Raw genomic sequence first — 22,884 nt, forward strand, 5'->3', positions numbered from 1 at the left:
GATCATTTTGCTCACAGCCATATATAAAAGGAGCTGCTTCTTTTTTTTTAATGAAGGGCCTTATATAATAGGGAAAGTAGGATAAAATACACAAAGAGGGAAAGGTTAGGACCTGACTGAGGTCCCTGGGTGGGGAAAAACACACATTTTGGAACAATGCTGGGAGTGTCTGACCACAGCAAACCCTCTCAGGAGTAAGGTCCCTCTCAAGAATGTAATAAACACCACCTACTCCCCCTTGGTTTTCTCAGGAATTTGACAAAAGATCTGACTAAAAATAAGTAGATCATAAACTATGACCCACAAGGAACGGTTTGGCCACAGACCAGCCCTCATACAATGGAAATGAGCCAATCAGTAATGGACAACCAGCACCTAGAGTTATCAGTAGGTAGGACTTGAGAAGGAACAAGGGGGAAGGGAAGAGGGGAGGTGACTAGAACCTTATAAAATAAAGACCGTTGCCTATTGTCGCGGGTATTCACTTTCAAATGTCCCCTCTCTGTAAACAGAGCTTTCCTACTATTCTTACTTTCTGATCTTATGCCTCCTGCTCATTTTGTATCTACCTTTCATTCTTTGAAGCAGTGAGACAACAAACCCTGGGTATTGAAGTAAAAAAAAAAAAATCCTGTAACTCTTAGACTAGATCATATATTGTTATTTAAGAACTCAGGTAAATGAACGTAACAGTCAGCCTAGAAGTGAAAAGCAAAACTGTTTTTTCATTATGATTTTCTCACAAAATCTTTCTCTTATTTAAACACTAAGGAAACAACAATACTTTTAATCAAAATCACCTGGAAAAATCAAAGTTATCCAAAGTCAGAACAAGAACTGAGTGAGATATTTGAGCATTTTCTGAACTTGCTAATAATCTTTGACTATTCGTGCCAAGGGAGAACTTCAGAGACTAACAAGAAAACAACTTTTTTTTTTTTATGTTTATTTATGTTTGAGAGGGAGAGATGGAGCGGGAGCAGGGAAGGAGCAGAGAGAGAGGGAGACGCAGAATCCAAAGCAGGCTCCAGGCTCTGAGAGCCCAATGTGAGGCTCGAACTCCCGGACTGCAAGATAGTGACCTGAGCCAAAGTCAGACACTTAAGCGACTGAGCCACCCAGATGCCCCAAGAAAATAACTTTGTATTCTCAGTTTCCTACTAGCAGCACTGATACATATCCTCTTCTCTGGTGTAGAACTGACCAGAACTGTTCTGTAGTGTTTGAACTCCCTATTTTTTTTAACCTAGTGGTCAAAAACCCTGCTTTATGGGACATGGAAAAGTGTTAAACAAGAAATCCCAGACAAGCTATCCCAAATGACTTAAAGCCCTTATCAGAGGGTATCGATTCCACAGCAAACGGGTATTGTGTACCTACTATGTGTTGCATTTTGAATGCCTCAAAGATACAAAAGAAAAAAATCATGCAATGAATTATAAATGTATTCATTATGATAAGAATAGACTGAAGCTATTAAACCCTTGAACTGCAGGCAAAAAACAAACCACGAAAAACAAGAGGAGGTAACCTCCACCTCAAGGTTAAGCAGAAAATTAAAAACAGCCTAAAGGCATTGGAAACCGCCTCAGGACTCTTGCAAGAACTACCTGAAAGGCAGGCTAAAACAATCTCAGAACCCATCCAGTTACCCTTTCTTTTCCATTTGTTCCTAGAATTTTTTTTTTTCTAAGTAATCGGTATCTTCTCTTTTTTATTTTTCTTGCAATATTTATCCACATTCACTTTTTGTCTTGGTTTAGATGATTACATTGATTACAATTTACTCTGTCAGCTGTAATAATTAAATCTAAAAAGTCCAACAATAGGGGCGCCTGGGTGGCTCATTCGGTTAAGCATCTGACTTCCGCTCAGTCATGATCTCACGGTTCGTGGGTTCAAGCCTCGAGTAGGGCTCTGTGCTGACAGCTTGGAGCCTGGAGCCTGCTTCAGATTCTGTATCTCTCTCTCTTTCTGTTCCACCCCTGCTTGTGTTCTGTCTCTCTCTCTCTCTCTCTCAAAAATAAAGATTAAAATTGTTAGATAAATAAATACATAAATGAAATAAAAAGTTCAACAATATGTTAAGTCTGAGATTTATTTTCCTAATAGCGCCATACCTGTTTTTGCATAGATAGCTCAATTTATTTTTATTTATTTTATGGGCTTTCAGATGGTTTCCTCTAACAGCCAGTTAGGTATCTAGATAATTAACTTACCAGGGCTCATACCACATCCATCATCCAGGAAGCACAACATGAATCCACCCTGCAGTTTTTCATTATCCACTGTAAGAGAAAGCAGTTATTACTAATAAATATTGGCCTTAATTTGTTCATAAAAAAGTCATGCTGCTTACATAATTGTTTGTCCTCCTCAAATGCAGCCACTGGGTGACAGAGTTATGGCACAATAGTGGCACTCAGAAAGGTGTCTTGGCTAGAGTTTCACAAGAAACTGCAGGGGAAAATAATCATGCAACAAAAAGGCTTTAAACTAACATAAAACACCTACACATTAATAAATTATGTATACAGCATGGCGTGCCCTGCTTTGGAATCTGGCCCTTTAAACTTCAGACATTTCCTCCCTGCGGGAGGGAATAAAAGTAGATGGTGATGTGACCCCAGGATCCCTCTATCAAACTGATCAACCTTTTTGCCCTTCCACCAAAGCACTAATTCTAAAGTCAATCTAGGCCATTTTTATTAAATTCCTCAGGCTCTCTTCTAAGTAGTTAATTCCCATAAGAACCATTTGTGTGTGCTTCTTAGTGGCAGCAAATATTTGCCTCTTGAAAATGCATTTGATTTTTGAAAATAGCTAAATTATTTGGAATCAATTTTGATGATTAAGAGATATCATTAAGATAACAAAATAATCTCCCTTAAAAAATATAAAGGTAACTAAAACTAATGAGACTAATTTTTTTAAATTTATTTATTTATTTTTTATTTTTTTTTTCAACGTTTATTTATTTTTGGGACAGAGGGAGACAGAGCGTGAACGGGGGAGGGGCAGAGAGAGAGGGAGACACAGAATCGGAAACAGGCTCCAGGCTCTGAGCCATCAGCCCAGAGCCTGACGCGGGGCTCGAACTCCCGGACCGCGAGATCGTGACCTGGCTGAAGTCGGACGCTTTAACCGACTGCGCCACCCAGGCGCCCCTAATGAGACTAATTTTAATGCTCAATTTATGATCTGGCTCTGAAAATAATTTCAACATTTGGATATATAAGTTCTACCACATCTCTCTCTGTCTCTCTCTAATAACTCTGTTGAGAAATAGCTTACACACAAAAAAACTGCATATGTTTAAAGTGTAAAATTGATGTATTTTGGCATATGTACATACCCATGAAACCATCATCACAATCAAGGTAGGGAATATACCTATCACCTCAAATGTTTCCTCAGGTCACTCTGTAGTCCTTCCCTTCTTGCTCCCTTCCATGCCCATCACGCCTACCCCAACCTCAGGCACCCACTGATTTGCTAACTCTATATCTATGATTCAGTTTTAGCACATCTGTTAAGTCAACTTTGTGTTCAATGATCACCCTCAATCTACATTTTAAAAATTAAATAATGTTCAAGGTAATCTATAAATAACTATCTAAAACACATACCTAAGCTTTCCAGGTTCATAATTTTAGGCTCACATACCCACTTCTAATCTCTCCCCCAATCCTGCTAATTCACTTCCAATAAACCCTCTGGATCTTCCCTCCCATCTCATTTTCCCAGTTCCTCTCTCAGCCTGGTCTATTGGGAGTGCTGACCTCAACTTCTGTATCAGAATATTCCTCCTCCACTTTAGGTATTTGCTCTGTTCAACCCTTCCTGACTGAGGATGACATTCTCCACAATTCAACAAGGGGAAACCCACTCTTGTTAAATTCTTTGCACAATGTAGTTGTTCTCAACGTGGCTGAACATTTTAATCATGTAGAGATACTCCGGATTAACTGGTCTTGGATGAGGCACAGGAATAAAAATTCTCCTGATTATTCTAGTGTTTATCAGCACCGGGAACCCCCTGATCCAAGCCTCAAGAGGCTCTGCATAGATGCAACAACTGATTTTGCAGCTCTTGGGATAAAGGTCTCAAGTAAGGAGCTTGCAGATAGAAGGGCATTCTCTGGTGAATAGGTGGGAAAGACTTGAAATTCCCAAGAGACATAGGCAGTGCTTACTTTTTCTATAAACCCCAATGAGCTGCTGCAGACCATCATAGCCTCAAAATTTAATATTCCCCTACAATCCACCCTGAAGCTTGGCCTCATTTATTTCCGATCCTTAAAACTAAGGATTCCAGATTAATTTCTATTATCTGTTAAATATGCATCTCCAAAACAAACCACAACACGTTCTCCGCCAGATTTACTTCTCCTTCTGATGTTTCTGTTCAATAAATGGCATCACTCTGCATTAGGCTTCAGCTGCCCGAGTCAAAACTTCAGGATCTCCATATGTCTTCTCAATTCCACCTCCTCTCAACATCTCTCAAGCTCTCAAGTTTGACCACTTTCTCTATCCCTACAACACTGCCTTAGCTCAGGAAACCATCATCTCTCTTCTGGATTACAGCAACAGCTGCCTAATTCCTTGCTCCTGCTGAAGGCAGAGTGTGGACCAGCATGCATTTCACAATTAATTTTATGTGTCAACTTGGTTAAGCCCTGGTACCCGCTGTTTGGTCAAACATTAGTCTAGATGTTGCTATGAAAACATTTGTGGATAGACTTAACATTTACAATCTGTTGACTTCAAGTAAAGCAAATAACTTCCACAGTGTGGGTGAGCCTAATCCAATCAGCTGAAGGCCTTCAGGCAAAGACAGAGGTTTCCCAAAGAAGCGATTTTCTGTGTCAAGACTGCAACATAGAAATTGCACTTGAGTCTCCAGGCTGCTGGCTTACCTGGAAGATTCGAGACTGCAATATCAGCCCTACCTGACTTTCCAACCTGCCAGTTGCCCTACAGATTTCAGACGTGCTAGCCCCCACAATCATGTGAGCCAATTCCTTAAAATCCCACCCTCTCACCCTCCCCCCGCGAACTCTCTATCTATATGTATAGACGTAGGTAGATACAGATGTATAGAAAATTATATATAAATACACATACATATCTAGAGGGGGGAAGGGAGGCAGATCATATCTGTCCGTCTGTCTGTTTACAGTGTCTGTCTATTTAGCTATCTCCTACCAGTTCTGTTTCTCTGAAGAACCCTGACTAATACACTCTCCGAGTTCATCTCTTGTCACTCCCTCCCCTCACCCATACTGCAGCCTTCCACTTCCACACAAATATTCTCTTTAACTAATCTGGAGCATCTCAAACATTTTTGCAACTCCATCAGTGTTCTATGTTCTCTCCATATTCAAGCCCCTGCACATACTGCCCCTTTGTCCCTTTCAGTCCCTGATTCACCAGGCCAAGGCCTATTTCCCCTTTAGGTCTTTCGTTCACATAAGGTTCCTTCTAGGACACCTTCCTAATTCTCCCACATCATCAGGTGCCCATAAAGAACATTTAGTTTGTAATGTGTGCTTCCTACCATTCAAAGGACAAATACCTGCTTATGTATCTATTTCTCTTTCAGATTAGTAGCTTTTTTTGGAACACAGTTGCCTCAGAAATATGGTGAAAGTTAAGGGCCCTCCACCCATAAAAGTGAAGATATACACCATATTTTCCACAGACCCCCACATTAGGATGCCAGTTCCTTAAAAGCAGGCACTGTGTATACCCAGCACTTAACCCAGTGCCTGACATTTGGTCAGCACTAAATATATAAATACAAATATATATATATATATATATATATGCATACATATATATGCATACATATATATATACATATATATGCATACACACACACATATTGAATGCAAAGCCAAGTTTACTAGAACCAATACTCATGAACAGATAAAATATCAATGTCTAAACATGTTGGTTTGAATTTTATAGCCCTCCCTCAAGTTACCTGAAGAAAACTTAAGATTGGAAAGTAACTTGGAGCCTCAGTAAATACTCTGAAACCTAGCCCAATGCTTAGATGAATTCTTTATCCCATATCAATTCTATCTATCGCTACATAAGCCCTGACCCTGGTTTATTATTTTTGTAAGAAAAATAAAGTTTGGTAAGTTGATAACCATATTGCAACTTGCTGCAATAAAAAATTTTAAAACATGAATAGATGCTTTTTTTATGAATACATAACTTAAAACCAAAAATCCTAAGTTCAGCTCTTCACAAAACACATACAACCTAAAGAAAGAAGTGCCATTTTCAATGCAAATGGCAAAGATTGTGTGTGTGTGTGTGTGTGTGTGTGTGAGAGAGAGAGAGAGAGAGAGAGGGAGGGAGATACAGAGAGAGAATGCCAAGTGCTGGAGACAGTAGGAGAAATGAGAACTGTCGTGCCCCACTGGTGTCCTGCCACAAACCCAAAAGAACATAACGTGTGAATTCCAATTATATCTGTTGTACTTTGTAGTTCTGGATAATTCTTCTCAACCCTTCGACCCTTCATCAGTAACATCTGTGCTCTGAATGAAATGCAGCTTAAATCTTGTCCTCTTCTCCTCTTGTTCAAATTCTCATGAAATCTTGTGTAGGTCCTTGTGTAGCCCCACACCCCTGCTATCCCTCCTTTCACACTTCTACAGACCATCCTGTATGCTATGGCTCGAGTAGCTTTCTTTGAAGAGAAAAGAGCACATGACTAATCTGCCAAATGTTATTGTTCAAAATTTTTCAATGGTCATTGTCTACAGAAAATAACCTTAGCATGGTATTGAAGGTACTCATCTATTTGGTTTTAACAATTAGCTTCAGTCAACTTAGCCTACTCGTTGTTCCCTGACTGCTTTTTCTCCAAGTATCTATACAGCTTGGCCCCTCACCTCATTCAGATCTTTGATGGTATAGCACCTGGTTAGAGAAACTATCCCTATTCGCCTCATGAAAAATAGTACAATCTGTCTATCACTCTCTGTTCTCTTATCTCACTTTCCCCCCCCCCCTTTTAGCACTTTTCATTGCCTGGTATATTATTTGTTCATTTCTTGTCTATCCCGCCCCCATCAGAAGGCATGTTCCTGAGAACACATATTTAATCAAACATTTTGCTCAATGCTCTATCCTTAGCACCTGGAATAACTGTTGATTTCATTCATCCATAACAGACACTCAATAAACTACTACTGAATAGATGAATGAATTTCTAAACTGATCTACCTCCATTCTTTTTCTCACAGTAATTCCTCAGACAAGAATATTCTTTTCTTTTTATACTACTTGACAAAAAACCACATTCATACTTTAGCCCTAGCTCTTAAATATGAGGTATTTTCTCTGCATTCCCTCCCTACTTTGAGTCTCTCCTGGGCAAGAAACACTTACTCTATGGTACACAATATAACTGGATATGAAAGGGAAGACCACTTTTTCTCTACTAGTGGTGTTTCCTTCTATGTGGAACGGAGTGCCATTAATATTAGTAAAGGGGCTCTTCTCTGTCCCTCCACTCACTTCTTCCCTGGGGCAGCAAGCTCACTCTCTTGATCGGTAATCTAAGGAAGAATCACTTAGGGAGGCTCAGTTCAGATCTCTCCTGTTCCCTCTTGGGAGTGAGCTGCTGGCAGAGTGCATGAGCTCTGTCCCGCTTGCCCCAGGCAGACCAGTTTTGAGGGGAAGCCTGACTCCACAGGTTGGTCAAGTGTCTGATTCTGGGGTTTGATCAGCAAATCTGCTGGATTTCTCATACTAAGCTCCATATGTGAACCCAGCATTTATCAATAACAGATACCAACTCTCTTGTTTTCTTTCTCAAACTTTTCAGAACCTAGAGGGTAAAAGGGAAGAAGAAAATCATTTATTCTGTTTTCTCAGATCTCTCGAGGTGTCCGTGTCTCTCTCCTTCATGAACCAGAAGCACCCATCTAGCACAGGATCTTAAACACTCAGAAAACTGAATTGAACTGAGTTGGGTTTTTGTTTTGTTTTGTTTTGTTTTGTTTGTTTCAGAGAGAAGGGAGCAAGGGCCAGAGAGAGACAGAGAGAATCCCACCAGGGGCAGTGAGAGAGCTAGAGAAGTGGGACTCGCCAGAAGCAGGGCTTTACCCGAAGCGGGGCTTATATACACTCACCCGATGTGGGGCTTGAACTCACGAACCATGAGACCATGACCTGAGCCAAAGTCAGATGCTTAACAACTGAGCCACCCAGGCACCCTGAGTTGTTTTATTTTTTTTTATTTTATTTTTATTTTTTTTTTAAGTTTTTTTTTTTCAACGTTTATTTATTTTTGGGACAGAGAGAGACAGAGCATGAATGGGCAAGGGGCAGAGAAAGAGGGAGACACAGAATCGGAAACAGGCTCCAGGCTCTGAGCCATCAGCCCAGAGCCCGATGCAGGGCTCGAACCCACGGACCGCGAGATCGTGACCTGGCTGAAGTCGGACGCTTAACCGACTGCGCCACCCAGGCGCCCCTCCCTGAGTTGTTTTTTAAGTATGGATACAGACTGACATCACAGATCATATCCTCTCGCCTGTGACCAAGAGCCAACATTTCTAGGAGAGCTGGCAGAATCAGGGTTGGAGACCAGTTTTAACACTACAGACATTTATCCGGGTAGTCTCAAATACAGAACAGGATCTCATTTGCATCGTATTCTAATGAAATGAACTAGCAAGGACAATCAACATTTGGTGACTAAAAATGAAGTCAGTGAAGAAAACACACCTGGTTTGAATTTCACAGCCCTCAAACATTCATACTTTGCGTTCACTTATACATTTTAAAACTGTGATAAGTCGAGAATGAGGTATACTTAATTACGAATAGCCATTAAGTTAATGTGCTTTTTAAAATAAAACTGTTTTCTTGCAGCAGACGAACTGACGGCTCCAAATCACTCTGAAGCTTTCACAAAACCCTGGAAGATCTAATTTTGTAAATGGGTCCCCTAACAAGTGAACAGCTCTACTCGCAGAGCATACTGCTCTCAACCTGGCTCCCCGTAGGGTCACTGCACTCAGAAAGCACTTAAGTTACATTAAAAATCTATAAAATGTGCTTTGATTTCATGAAATAAAAGCAAAATCACTACCGGCTTTTCCATTAGAATTAAAAAAGGGGGAGAGGAGAAAACAAATATGCTTACCTGAAAACACATCAAGTCTTGCGGCCCCTGCATCTCTGGAAACAATATAAAAATATCATTGCCTCAATATGAAATTATGTTTTAAAAAAATTACACCTTGTGCTCGCTTCGGCAGCACATATACTAAAAAATTACACCTCACGTGAGGTGTAACCTATTGTCAGGTACCAAACAATAGAGAAATCCACTTAAATTGCTTCAGAACAATTACTAAAATGTTTTGCTCTACCTTTATATACCAAGACCTATGATCATTCATAATTTGAGAATATTACAAAACCTGAAACTCAGAAATTTTTAAAGAAGAGATGGAATTTAGTGGTGTAACTACACAAAATGCTCAACAAAATTGGATATTATTTTTAAAAAATTAGTTGGAAAATAATCCATAAATTGCAGAAAGATTTTCATGATATATTTTAGTGCCCAAAAAATGAAAAGAAAAAAGCAAAATACTAAGTAATATGTACTGTATGATCATATGTTTTTGTTTTTTTAAGTAGGCTTCATGCTCAGTATGGACCCCAATGCGGGGTTTGAACTCAGTCAGAGATCGAGACCTGAGCTGATGATCACATGTTTTTAAAGAACATATATGATAAACACATCCATATTTGTAAGGAAAAAATCAAACCGGTGGTTTTCTCTAGATCAGAGGTTGGCAAATTATGGTCCAACAGCCAAATGTGGCCCACCAACTGTTTTTATAAATAAAGTTTTATTGGAACACTATCATGCCCATTCATTTATATATTGCTTATAGCTGCCTTCACACCACAATGGCAGAGTTGAGTAGTTTCAACAGAGAACATATGGCCTGCAAAGGGGAAAATATTTACGATCTGAAGAAGGATGCGGACGCCCTCTGCCCCACCATGTGACAAGATTACTGACGACTCCCTTTTTTTTTTTCTTGTTCTTCCAGTTTTCTACAACTCACAGATATTATTTGTGTATTTTTTAAAATTATTTTTTAAGTGGAAATTGTAAAAGAAAAAGAGCAAGAGCCAAAAGATCCTGGTTTTACTGTGAGGGGTGTGAGAGAAAGGAGAAAGACAATGAGGAAAGTGGCCTTAGCTGATGCAGCAGTGGATGTGTTGGGGGAAGGGAAGCTCAGAATAATAACAGCCACTGGGATTCTAATCGGAAAATCTGAGTCTCTCCCAACACTTCCATCAGTCCCAACCCAAAACTACGCCAAATACATCTGAATTGCTAGGCTGACTTGTTCAAAGCCTTCAAAGTTGGGCCCTTAGCTCCTTCCTCTAGCCAATTGCTGCTTTTAAGCTCCTCCTTTATAGAAATTCTGGAACTATCACTGCCATTTCTTGAGCATTTTCTGTGTGTCAAATAAGCACTGAATGAAGTATTTTTAAGCCTTCTCACCTAATCCTTACCACAGCCACATGACACAAAAGTGTTATTATCTCCATTCCATAACTGTACATTATACAAAATACCATATACACAATAGGTCCTCCATAAATGCCACTGCACTGAAATGGAAGTTTTCAAAGAAACACTTTTTTTTTTCATTTTTTTAACTTGAAAGGGTGAGGAAGGGCAGAGGGAGAGAGGGTCTCAAGTAGGCTCCACCCTCACAGCAGAAAGTAGGGCTCTGCCCTATGCGGGGCTGGATCCCACAAACCTGGGATCGTGACGTGAGCCAAAATCAAGAGTCAGATGCTCACCAACTGAGCCACCCAGGCGCCCCAAGAAACAGTTTCTTCGCAGCGAAATGCCATGGGGTAAGGCACAGAAAAATCATTTACCTCTACAGCATATTAAGATATTTCATAATAAGCTTTGTACTTTAGCCCAGGTACTTTCTGATCAGCTGTTGTATCAGGAAGAAATGGTATCTAACTTAGATTTCAATAAAATTTAAAAGTTAAACAAACAAAAAAGAATTATTCATGTCAAAGCATACACATATGTCTCAATATATGTGTACATGTGTATCTACATTAATACATATTTGATCCATTTTTTACTGCTGGGAAAAAAAAAAAAAGGAAGAGGCCCCAAACCATCTCTTCACATTTTTTCTTGCTGTCCACAACACTGTTTTGATATCCTCTAGTTTTCATTTTGACAATCATAGGAAACCACCAAACTCTTAAATAATACAGAATAATTTCTTAGAATAACACAGGGACTTTATAAAGACCCTCTTCATGAGAAAACTAAACGTCTTGACTAAGTCCAGTAAACAGCTTCATTTGATATTAATTTCTAGCATCTGAGCAGCCCCGGCAAAGTCAAGTGTCTGCTGCAGAAGGACTTCAGGTTGGCCATGGGGACCACTGAGAATGGCAAGGATGAAGGCACAGGCTGGTCCCAAGAGAGCACATGCCAAGCCCCTTAGACCCCTGAGCAACCTCGAGGCTGCTACTTAAAAAAAAAAGGGGGGGGGGAGGCAAGGGATCCAGATTTTTTTATGTGGCACCTCCTGTTTCTTAAACTTTACAAACAATCCCTTCTCTTCCTCCTTTTCCTTAGAACTACTGTGCAAACTCCCACTATGAGGCAAACAAACACAAGACAGACTAGACTTGCTAAGAGGGCTGCAAGTTTATAGACGCTGCTCTGAGAATTGCCTTATTGATCACATTTCTCTCACTCCCTTGGGTCTGAAGTCAATTTTTCCTTGCCAATAACCTCCTACTACATAGGGGTAGTTCACGGACGAGCCTTACCTTGCATTGTCCAGCAATTCAGCCAGCGCTCCAAAAAGGAAACTGTGCGTGGTGCTGAGGAAGAAAGAGGGAAAACCAAAAGTTAAACCAACTCTGTAATCAGTGTTAAAAGCTTCGAGGTACTTGCAGACAAATGTCCTCCAGCTCAGGACAGATAATCTATTAAGGAGTTATTTCAGAAACAACTTTCTTAGCATGGTCAAGATTCTGAAGTAGATGTGGTCCATTACAAAGCCGAGCCTAAGAACACAATTGCCAAAGTAGCCCATCTGTTCCTAATAAAACAAAGACTTCAAGCAGCTTTCTGTACTTATGGCAAATTTACATGTTTTAAAATTGCTTTATAAACAATATTCAAGTGTGGTTTGTTTGTTTGGGTTTTTTTGAGAACTTGTCATTAAAATTGTATTATTTAAGATAAAATTATTTCTGAAAAATCTTGATCAAAATCCTGGCACACTGAAAGGCCTTAAGACTCCATCAGCATGTACAGAGACTGGCAGGGGACCCCTGTTTGCCCCATTAGTCGATAGATAGATAGATAGATAGACACATAAATAGATAGATATATATAATCTATGTATATTTTTTCAGTAGGCCCTTTTCTCCTCTGAATTACCTGTGGTCACTCTGCTATATCCCCTCCTGCCAAGTCCTGGGTAACAAAACACATTAGACAGGTGTCTCTATTTATGCTTTGAAGGCTGAATATTCATCTGTGGGTGAAATCAGGCTGCCTTCAGGGTCCCACACTTGCTTTTCATTTCCTGATGTGGATATTTCAATCAGCAACTTTATCACAGCATTAAGGGAAGATCCAGTCTGCAATTTTCTTTTTATGTTTAGTAAACAGGTAGCAGAAACAAGAGAGACCCATTTATCAAAACACATCTGCTCATTTGTACAGGAAGAAAAATCATCTACAGTGTCTCAGTAATTCCAAATACCTCAGGCCATAAGACATTAGCTGAAAATTTATTTTAAAATATATCTATAGGGGTGCCTGGGTGGCTCAGTCAGTTAAGCATCCTACTCTTGACTTCAGCTCAGGTCATGATCTTAGGTTCATGAGTTCAAGCCCCAAGTCGGGCTCTGTGCTGACAGTGCGAGGCCTGCTTAGGATTCTCTCTCTCCCTCTCAAAATAAATAAATAAACTTAAAATACACACACCCACACATGCACATATCCCTTTTTTGGAAATTTTAAACTTTAAATACATGCTGATATGGGGTCTCTTGACTTGAGTCAGCTTTCAAGTTTATAATTTAAAAAAAAACTAGTAAATACTATTGCTGCAAAGAGATGTCCTTCACTCAAAAGAAATTCAGTGTATAAAAATCTAAAACAGAGCAAATGAGAAGTATAGGTTATATGCTTTCCAAAAGCAGCATTTGGAACCACAAACCTTTCTAGTGAATTTAAAACACAGGGTTCAATACACAAAAATGCAACATATAAATAATACTTCAGGAAAGTAACTGCAGTCATTCTGACAAAGAAGTTTCTGGACTTCTTTGTAGAAGTTTCTGGACTATTTCACTGAAGAGATTTTTACAGACTGCCTGCCATATGCCAATGTGGTCAGACATGGTCTTCACCCTCATGGGGCTCAAACTAGTGGGAGGATATAGAAAATACACAAGTAAACAAACACACAAAGATGATATGGCAAATCTTGGTTAGATGTTATAAAGGAAGGGGGATGGGGAAGAGGACATGGTGATCAAGGAGAGCCTCTCTTTGTAGAAGACATTTAAATTGAGCCCTGAAGGATGAGGAGAAGCCAGTCCCTTGCAGAGACAGAGTGGAAACACTCCAGCAAGAGAAGCAGTTGCAAAAAGACACTGAAGCAGAAAGGAGCCAAGGCCAGTATGCTCTGGCTATGGTAAAAAAGGGAGATCATGCTGAGACACAAGACAGCGGGGTCATGCCGTGCTACCCACTCCATGGTCAGGAGCTTGTACTTAGCCTACATGTAACTGGAAACCACTGTCATGTTTTAAGAAGAGTGGCATGACATAGCTGGTTTACTTTTTAAAAATATCACTTTTGGGGGGTGGGGGTGCCTGGGTGGCTCAGTTGGTTAAGCATCTGACTCTGGGTTTCAGCTCAGGTCATGATATCACACTTCATGGGTTTGAGCCCCATGTCGGGTTCCCCACTGAGCATGGAGCCTGCTTGGGATTCTCTCTCTCTAAAATAAATAAATAAACTTTAAAAAAAATCTCACTCTGGGAGCTCTCAGGTAAATGGACCATCAGGGAGCAAGAATGGGAAGCAGAGAACCCAATTTAGAGGCTATGTGGAGTAACTCACAGGGGAGATGGTGGCTGTTTGGAACTAAAGGAATGACAGTCCAGAGGAAGGAATGGATCTGAGACATAATTAGTGAAGCGAGAAGAGGACTTCAAGTTGAATGGGCCACGGGAGAGAAGCAAAAGAGAATTTTTTAAAAATCAATCCTGTTTTTACTGAGAGAATTCTCAAAGGAAAATCTACCTGGAGAAGCTGAGGAGATGCCAATTTGTATCTAATTTTGTTATTGTTGCTTCCTGCTGCTGTCACTTCTGTTATTAAGTTATCTGACCACCAGCTGATAATGGGATACAGGCCAGGGGAAACCACTGTGGGAGGAGGGGGCTGGGGAACAGCTGGGGTAACTACACAAAACTGAAGCTGAGGAAATTTCTCAAGATAAAATTCACAGTCCTTCCAGCATTTTTCTTAAACTAAAAATTGCTATTTTGTCATTCGTCTTCTGCTTCAGTTAACTTTTAACTAGGTGTTCCATCCTTTCCAACTTGCAATTCTTCTCCAGGGAGATTTAAACACACACACACACACACACACACACACACACACACACACAAAACTAAACACCTGCCGAAAATTTTCCTGTTTTACTTTTTTTTTTTTTTAAATTACATGTTTGTCCCAAGCGGCTAGGCTATCCTTGCCTGACATTCTTTACACTTCCATTTCTATGGTTTCAAACCTGGTACATCACTTGCATCAGATGGTACTTTTGGTAAATCCAAAATTACTGTAAGATTCCCCAAAACTGACCTACCACTATGAATCACACAGCAGTCACTGCTACACTGTGCTGGGTTAGAAATGATGGATGGAACAGAAATCCTCTGTCATCTGCCTCTGCAATCTGAGTATGTGAAATAACACCCGATGAGTACCAGAAAGGCATCTGGGCCCGACAGAGAAGCAGGGTGCTCTAAGCAATAACTAGAATGTGAGAATCCCATCCTGGGAGAGGTTACATTTTTGGAAGGACTCAGGCCACAGGGGCTGGAATCAATAAATACAAATTCCTCTCTGGAGAGCAACTTTAATCTTTAAAATGTCAGTGTGCTGGGCAGAGAATTCACAAGAGATAGGCCAGGTTGGTAGGATTGTGGTTCTGCTAACCCACAATTAAATACTTGGTTAAATGCTGGGCCTTGTTACCACTTGGTGTTAATTTTAGAACAACAAAAAGATTTATAATCTAGGGGGTCCTGGGTGGCTCAGTGGGTTAAGCCCCGGACTCCTGATTTCGACTCAGGTCATGATCTCACAGTTGGTGAGATACAGCCTCAGGTCTCTATGCTGACAGCACGGAGCTTGCTTGGTATTCTTTCTCTTTCTGCCCTTCCCCTGTGCATGCACGCACTCGCTGTCTCTCAAAATAAAAAAATAATTAAAAAATTAAAAAAAGTTTTAGTCTAGCTCTGAATATGTACCGTTACCACCTTTTTATTTTTTATGCAAACAAGTTTAAATAAATAATATCTCCATAAAGCAAATACCCAAGTTCATTTTTTTTTTTTTCCAAATTGGGTATTTCGCTAGAAGGACCAAATTTTTCTTCACTATATGGGGACCCTCCCTTGTTCAGGCTCCACTGCGCACTCACGAGTTGGCGTGGATGAAATCCAGATGCAGCTGGGCCCGCTGGAGAGTAGCATACTTGTCGCCCATGTCCTCCAACGCGTCCCGCGCGGCCTTTGGAGACAGGGAGCCCCGACCGTCAGCTGTTGGCTCAAGCCCTCCTCCACGCCTTCGTCCGCGCCAACGCCCACGCTCAAGGCCACGGACAAGCACCAGTTCTGCAAGCACGCGCTCCCCCTGCTGGTCGGAGGGCGAAGCTCATCCTGCCCTGTCAGGCAAGAAAAGTCTTTGTTCCTGGTCTTGGATCCACACTTTAAGCATGAGGCATCTTTGCTAGGCTCCTCTTTCCACGCTGAGATTTATTTAACCTTCTTGCACAGTTGTTCCTATCATTCCCCATATGGTAAATGGAGCCCAAGGTTCGGATCAGAATTTGATCAGAAATGATTGCATGCACACACACACACACAAAGAACATGAAGAATCTGAGTCAGGAGGTCGGGAGTACAGGGAAGGAAAGTAGGTAGTTTTCCTTCACTTGCATAGTTTATTACACAGCACCAGAGATGAAGGCATTTTGTGTTCTAAGCCCAGCACTGACTTCCTGTGTTTCTTGGGTTGATAATGTTTTCTCCGATTGAAGAGGAGAAAGAAGAAAAGAGATCAGCCAGAAAGAAAAAGGAGGGAGGAACTAAAGGCAGTCAGAACAGAATTTGGACTTCACTGTAATGTTAGGCTTGTGTTCCAGGAGAAACTTTTTCACCTGCCAGCCATCAGTCAACTATTTGCTGTGCTGTCCCAGCTCAAGAAATACACATTCTGTTCTGTTCCAAAAGACAGAACTGGGCAGGTACAGGTTCAGGGGAAAGGGAGGTTGAGGGTAAATGTAAGGAAGGACCGTGAACACCAGCTTTGCAACTGCTGTCGCTCACAAAGCACTGAATGCCAAGTCACTAAAACGTAAGGTGAAACAGGAGTTGTCCAAGAGGCTGTATGGAAAGGTCCTGGTGGTGATGACAAATTAGTTGACCTAGTTACCTCTAAAAAGTGTTCAAACTCATTCAACCTAGGGCTATAGGACTTACAGACTAAGGTAGTTCAATAATACTCAGCAAAGATTTTACATGATAGTTTTAAAATCAGAAATGAGGTCACCCAGGCTCAGTCTGTTAAGAATCTGACTTCAGCTCAGGTCATGATCTCACAGTTTGTGAGTTCAAGCCCCGCATTGGGCTCTGTGCTGACAGCTCAGAGCCTGGAGCCTGCTTGGTATTCTCTGTCTCCCTCTCTCTCTGCCCCTCCCCTGTTCATGCTCTGTCTCTCTCTCTCTCAAAAATAATTAAGCATAAAAAAAAAATGAGGACACCAAAGGGCACCTGGGTCCTTACACATCCAACTTCGGCTCAAGTCATCATCTCATGTTTCGGGGGTTCAAACCCCTTGTCAGGGTCTGTGCTGACAACTTGGAGCCTGGAGCCTGCTTCAGATTGTGTTCTCCCTCTCTCTCTGCCCCTTCCCTCTTGCTCATGCTCTGTCTCTCAAAAATAAAAATAAAAACATTAAAAAATTGTTTAATAAAAAATGACAGGTGCTTGGGTGGCTCAGTCAGTTGAGTGTCCAACTCTGGGTTTCAGCTCAGGTCATGATCTCACAGATCATGAGTGAGAGCCCTGCATCAGGCTCTGCACTGACAGTGTGGGGCCAGCTTGGGATTCTCTCTGTCTCTCTGCCCCTCCCCAACTCACATTGTCTCTGTCTCTCTCAAAATAAACAAATAAACTTAAAAAAAATTTTAAATTAAAAATGAGTGTCTACTGAATAAAAAACTTGAACTAGATGTGTTTGTGATTTCTGGGCATCATGCAAGCAATGAGGCTCTCAGAAAAAAAAAATTGTCAGTTTTGAGATAGTCATTTTACTTCTAAAAAAAAAGTAGTTTATCCGCTACTACATTTATAGGAATCAGGAGAGGAAGAGAGAAGTTGAATGACAACCCAAAGGAACATGATGCTCTACTTTAATTTGAAAACTGGAAGTAAACATAAACATTTCAAGTAATTTTCCTGATTGCATTTTTGTTTTAACAGTGGCTGATGTGGTGGTGTTTTGATCGCAAAAATTCTCTTTACTAAGCAACTTGAGCTATCTTTCCAATTTTTCCTTCCATAGAACTTCAGAAATATGATATTTATTTTGATTTTATGGGCAAGAAAAGCTTGACAAGCCTCTTCTGGATTTATTTTACTACCTCAATTTCCGGCTGCCATCTCAAAGCAATCTATCATTGGGAGGGCACCAGGGCCACTTGCCTGTAATTAGTAAATGCTGTAATATCTAATTTCTACAGGGGGGAAGAGCGTGATTATCATAGAAGCAGGTCTTCTAATAATCTGAGCGGAGCCCTCCTGCATTAAGTGGCCAGCCTCAAAGCACCAGACGGTACTGGTTGGCCTGGATAACAGGCGCTCAGGAGGCTCCATTAGCTACGCTAAAACAGAGGCCCGAGAGTCATCGCACACAACCCCCAAAAGTCTTTCCCCTTCCCCATGTCAACCCCACTTAGCCACGCTCTGGTCTGAAAGGTAAATCTTGTTCCTTTTCAAAGTATACCTTCAGGATTCTTTGTCTTAGCCACCTCCCTGGACCCTGCCTCAAGATTCATTTTAACATTACTGTAGTTTATGATACAAAAACACTGGAGAAGTAATAGGGAGGGGACATTTAAAAATAAGAACATCATCTACTCATCTTATGATTGATCCTGATTTTAAGGGGAGTCAAAATACGTTTTTTTTTAAATGGGGTGGGGCACCTGGGTGGCTCAGTGGTTAAGCGTCTGACTTTGGCTCAGGTCATGATCTCACAGTTTGTGGGTTGGAGCCCCGCGTCGGGCTCTGTACTGACAGCTCACAGCCTGGAGCCTGCTTCGGATTCTGTGTCTCCTTCTGTTCCTCCCGTGCTCATGCTCTGTCTCCCTCTCTCTCAAAAATAAAGGTTAAAAAAAATTTTTTTTAAATGGGGCTCCTGGGTTGCTCAGTTGGTTGAGCATCTGACTCTTGGTTTTGGCTCAGGTCATAATCTCAGAGTTCATGAGTTCAAACCCCACATCAGGTTCTGCACTGACAGTGTGGAGCCTGCTGGAAATTTTCTCTCCCTCTCTCTGCCTCTCCCTTGCGCGCGCTCTCTCTCTCTCTCCCTTTCTCTCAAAAAAAAAAAAAAAAAAACTTTAAAAAAGAATTCATTTAAGAAGAGTCAATTTGGGATAAGAGACTCTTCAGCTCTTCCTAAGTAGACATTTCAGCATTACAACATTCATTTGCTAGTCACAAACAACGGCTCAAATCTTTCAAACTACACTCTCCCCCTTTCATTTAAATAACTTTGTATGAATCAACATCTTATTACTCTTCACAAACGTGACAATTTATAAACATAAAAATAAGATGCTTATACCTACCAACCATGCACAATGGTATGCAATTTCTAAGAATTATAATTAAGAAGTGACATTGACATATTATAATAAATACAGAAGGCAAATACTATTGAGGTAATAATGTTGAAAGATGCCAGTGACCCTCTATGGATAATAGTGAAATATCTCTGAAAGGAACTCACACCCTACTTACTTATTTTCTTGCTTTTGTGCAATTCTGAACCTGGCTGGTATATTTTCATCTCAGTCAACTCCATGTTAGACAATGGTAGGGTTTTAATTACATTGATTTTCAGTTACCCATATAACTGACAGTCTTTATACTCCATGTGTGCGACACTGTGGTAAGCATCTCTGGAAACTGTTGAAGGTATGAGACCAACAACTTGCCCCCAAAATAATGATGGTTACATATGAGTTAGAAAATATAGTAGTCATCTTGGGTTGGCTAACTCATTAGCCATTGCCCCAACTTTCCTCTTTCCACCTTATTTTAAAATTATTTTTAACGTTTATTCATTTTTGAGAGACAGAGACAGAGCATGAGTGGGGGAGGGTCAGAGAAAGGGAGACATGGAATCCGAAGCAGGCTCCACGGTCTGAGCCGTCAGCACACAGCCCGACGCCAAGCTCGAACTCACAACCCATGCGATCGTGACTTGAGCTGAAGTCGGACGTTTAACCGACTGAGCCACTCAGGCGCCCTACCTCTTTCCACTTTTAAAACTGAAAACTTGCTTTCCCAGACTCTTCTGTAGCAAGGGGTGGCCATTTGACCAAGTCCTCATAACTGAGACAGAAGCAGAAGTCAGCTTAGTGGCTCTAGGAAGGCTTTTGCTCTCCTGATAAAAGGCAGAGGCAGGGCTGGCTCCATTTCCTGTCTTCCTCATCTCTGTCTTAAATACAAGCACAGTGCCTGGAGGTGGGGTGTCATTTGCTTCCTTGAGAGAAAAGTCAAGAGAATACATAAAGCTGTCCCAAAGCCAGCAGTCATTCATCTTCAGATTTCCTGGTGAAACGAAACTTAACATTAATCTTTATTAATTTAAGTAATTGTAATTGGTTTTCCTTTTACTTAGTAGCCAAAACTGTTCCTAACCAATAGAGACAAAAAATAATACCAGAAAGCCCCAGAAACATACTTTCTTTCCATCATTGAGCATCAGCGGAGAATTGTTCATTGTGCGCTGTGATTTATAAGTCTTTTCCTGCCGGGGATGGTAAATGTGAGCTGATAGGAAGGAAGACACTCTAGACAGACACAGCCATCAGAACACTGAGACGGGAAAGGGGCAAGACATACGTAGGTGTACAGAATATAATAGCTGAAATCATCAGGCTACAGTTCAGGAAGCGACGAGGTTGGCCAGATAAGGAAGGAGAGCACCAAAGAAGAGTGTTACCTGAGGTTTAAATGTTTGGTGTGACACATGATTTCGGGCCATTATTAGCTCACCCAGTGCATCAGACATCTGTTTGGTGAGAGCCAGCTCTGCGGTGGGTTCCAAGAATGTAAGCATATTCTGCCTTCGAGGGGTTACAGTTTAATACAGGCCAACAGTATCAGGTTTCAATGCAGGAAACAGAGACCATTCCAGGTATGTCAGACCCAGAGGAATATAACATGGGAAAATGAGTAGATATAAAACCTCTGGAAGAGACAGAAGGGCCAAAATCAGGGGCCTGCCACCGACAATTGAATTCCGGCTCCCACCCTGAAGCTGCGGAGGAGAGGGCATCAGTCTTATGACAGCACTGCCACCACAACTGCCCCCAATCACCACAAGGACGGCTTCCATGTGCAGGAATGCTGAGTTGGCCACCGCCTCTGTGCACTCACACCCCATGGCCTGCACGGTAGCAGCAAAGCAAAGGAAAGCAACGTTTTTCATACCCAGAGCCTGGGCTGCTAAGGTGTCTCAGTGTGGTGTCTAGTTTTCCAACGTCTCTAACTAGAGAGTGAGGAGAGAAGGCACATGGAGACAACGAGAGACAATATACAGTTTCTACCACCTTAATGGACTTTAAAGCACCAATCAGTGCATTAAGGTGCTACAGTGCTTTGAGAGAAGTCAGGCTCCGGAGAGGTGGGTTAGGAAAGATCCCAAAGAAGCGATGGCACTTGAAAGATGAGGCTACATTTGCCAGGTGGACAGAGTCAGGACTGACATTCTAGGTGGAGTGCTGAGTTGAACCTGCGTGGACATTCAGTTAAGTAGCTCATCGTGTCTAGAGTGTGGCAAGCAAAGTGGGGCAGAGGGGTGGGGGTGCAAGTTTAGGCAGGCAAATCCCTGAATGCTATGCTGAAGAATTTGGAATGTATCCCATAAGGAGTGGGAAGCCAGGGTTAGGTCTTAAATGGAATCCCATGAATAAATTCATGCTTCATAAAGATCACTCTGGATGCATGTGAATACTAGACTAGGGGGGTTCAAGACCAGAAGCAGGGAGTGCAGTTGGAATAGCATTGCAATAGAAAGTGAGGAATAGATTCTTGAGCAGGGGAGTCTTGCTGTTAAGGGGAAAGAGATACACTGGATGATCTGCTGGCTTATTTGGCAGGAAAGGTCATCTTCAGAAGACTTGCAGTAAAGTGGAGAGGAGACAATGGAGATGAGGACTGGAGTGGTGCCAATGGAGAGAAAGGTGCACATAAAAAGTCTTGATTAGGAAAACTTGGGAGTAGGTATCTCTAAATGGAATCAACAGGTAATAGTAAAAGCAAGGGGGAAATACAAGTGTGGGTGGCTTCATTTAGTTCTTCAAGGGTCTGAGGGAGGTAGAAAAGAAAGAGAGAGCAAAAGTTGCTCCATGCGTTTAAGCTTGAAGTCCTGGAGAAATGACATTGCCATTAATAGTATGGGCAAGTCACAAAAAATGACCAGTCTGGAAGGCAGAAGACAGTGAGCTCATTGTTGTCACGTTAAGATGTAGAATTAGGGGCCCTTAGTGGCTCAGTGGGTTAAGCCTCCAACTCATGATTTTAGCTCAGGTCATGATCTCATGGTCATCAGGCTGACAGCACAGAACCTGCTTAGGATCCTCTCTCACCTTCTCTCTCTCTCTGCCCCTCCCCTGCTTGCTCTCTGTCTCTCTCTGTCTCTCTCTCTCAAAAATAAATAAACATTAAAAAAAACTTTTAATAAAATAAAATAAAATAAAAAGATTTAGCATATCCTAGCAGAGAACTGTTAATATGCTTTAAATAAATATGTGGTTTCCCTAAAAAAAATAAACACACACACACACACACACACACGCACACACGGTTTTTCTGTCTTCGGTGGAGTTAGCTACCAACAGGTTGTCATTTTCCAATAAAATATAGTTTTGTGTTATGGAAAATATTAATGAACTTATTGAGTATTGCATGCCTCTGAAATCAGAGGCTGAGGAACCCATGGGAACAGAAGAAGCCAGTTAGAGGTACCAGGAAAGAAAGATACACACATAGGTAACCGTAATGGGAAGTGTACGTTTTGTGGATATAAGTTAATATTGTCAAGACTGACCAGAAAACAAAAATCTGCAAAGAAAACTTTCTGTACAAAAATTCCATTTAGATACTAATATCTAATTTCTGATTTGAGGCTATATATCCACTCAATAGGCTGCCGAAAATTATTATACGCCAGCCTTGACCTGAGAAGACCAGACAGCGTTTTCTGTATTTGTATTTTCT

The sequence above is a fragment of the Prionailurus bengalensis genome, chromosome C2, assembly GCF_016509475.1.
Source record: "Prionailurus bengalensis isolate Pbe53 chromosome C2, Fcat_Pben_1.1_paternal_pri, whole genome shotgun sequence".
In the NCBI taxonomy this organism is placed as follows: domain Eukaryota; kingdom Metazoa; phylum Chordata; class Mammalia; order Carnivora; family Felidae; genus Prionailurus; species Prionailurus bengalensis.